The following is a 1,774-nucleotide window of genomic DNA, read 5'->3' as shown; positions in this document are numbered from 1 at the left end:
TTGGCTTGGCGACTTGGAAAAGGAAGTGTAATCACAACGGGCTCCTTCTCCTTGGCATTGTCTTCATTTTTCTTTGAAATTTCTTCTTTTGATTGTTCTCCAACCTTGGAGTTTTGCACAACTTCTTCCTTTTCACTAGCTTCCACAACTTCATCCTCAACTTGCTTCTTCGGTGCTTTATACCTTGTGCCACTCCTCAAGTGAATAGCACTAACCGTTTCATGTCTAGGGGGATTACTTTGAGGTGGTAATTTCCCCTTTTGTCTTTGTGAGCTTGAAGATGCTAGTTGAGTCAATTGGGTTTCCAACATCTTGGTGTGAGCTAGAATGTTGTTGATGGTGATTTCCTTTACTTGACTATCTTTTTGCATTTGAGTGAAAAACTCTTGTTGATTCTTTTGCATTTGGAGGACCGCTTTTTGGACATCCAAACCTTGGTCATGTTGTTGATTGTATGGATTTTGATTTTGATAACTTTGGTTTTGGTTGTAAAAGGGTCTTTGGTTTTGATTTCTCATGGGTGGTGGAGTGTATGTTGTTTGAGGATTTTGAACATTTTGGCTTTTGTATGAGAGATTTGGATGGAACTTGGTATTCTCATTGTAAAAATTTGAATAAGGGGTACCACTTTTATATGCTTGGAAAGCATTAACTTGTTCGGTTGTTCCCCTACACTCACTTGGGTCATGACCCAAAGTTCCACAATTATCACATATCCCACTTGGGATTGATGAAGATGCCGTCATGGCATTGACATGATGCTTTGGTGATTTTGAGACTTCTTCAAGTCTAGCCATTGCTTTTTCTAACTTCAAGTTGATAGTATCGATATGGGAGCTTAGTTGGGCACCTAATTGAGTAACGGCGTCCACTTCGTGCTTTCCTCCTCTAGTAGCCTTGCGAGGCCTACTATATTGTGAATTGTGGATTGCCATCTCTTCAATTTTGCTCCAAGTTTGGTTGTCATCAACCTCGCTGAACATCCCATTCGATCCCATATTAAGGATATTTCTTAAGTCTTCATAAAGACCGTTCCAAAACTGTTGAACCAAGAACCATTCGCTAAGTCCATGAGCGACAAATTCCTTTGAAACGCTCCCAAGCTTCATACAAAGATTCTTCATCCCTTTGCTTAAAACCCGTAATTTGAGCTCTTAGCATGTTAGTCTTTTCCGGTGGGTAGAATTTTTTGTAGAAAGCTAGAGCCAACTTCTTCCAAGAGTCTATTCCGAGAGTAGCCTTATCAAGGCCTTTCAACCATTGTTTGGCGGTGCCAATTAGAGAAAATGGAAATAAGACTCATCTAATTTGGTCTTGAGTTACACCGGTTTGTGAGATCGCATCACAATAGTCACAAAAAGCCTCCATATGAGAATGAGGGTCTTCACTAGGGATCCCCCCAAATTGGCTTCTTTCAACTAATTGGATAAAAGCGGATTTGGCAATAAAATTTGCGGTTAGATGTTGTGGTGTAGGAGTACCGTTTGGGTAGGTTCTCCTCGGTGGGTACGGAGTGTGACGAGAATTTAGGCATTGTAGGTGGATTTTGTGGGGTATTGTGTAATGGGTTCTCTTCTCCTTCTATTGCGAAAGGATTGATGAACTCAATAGTTGGTTGAATATCTACAACCTCACTAATATCTCTCAAATTCCTCCTAACAAGTCTCCTATTGTTCGTCAAGGTTCTTTCGATTTCACGGTCAAAAGGTACCAAGTCACTTTGTGACCTTCTAGACATGCAAAATATCAAACAACTCGAAAACAATTAGAACAA

The 1,774-nt window shown here is 40.3% G+C and overlaps 1 non-coding gene across 1 annotated transcript; it reads left to right on the top strand.

The window, feature by feature from the left end:
* The first annotated feature begins 1,053 nt into the window (after positions 1 to 1,053).
* Positions 1,054 to 1,161, top strand: LOC141597952 (small nucleolar RNA R71). Its single transcript, XR_012523159.1, has one exon. It is a non-coding gene; the product is annotated as a small nucleolar RNA R71 (small nucleolar RNA).
* Positions 1,162 to 1,774: the final 613 nt, after the last annotated feature.

The sequence above is a fragment of the Silene latifolia genome, chromosome 8 (assembly GCF_048544455.1).
Source record: "Silene latifolia isolate original U9 population chromosome 8, ASM4854445v1, whole genome shotgun sequence".
Classification (NCBI taxonomy): Eukaryota; Viridiplantae; Streptophyta; class Magnoliopsida; order Caryophyllales; family Caryophyllaceae; genus Silene; species Silene latifolia.
Note: the sequence above shows the minus strand (reverse complement) of the source record. Positions and strands in the feature narration are given on the sequence as shown.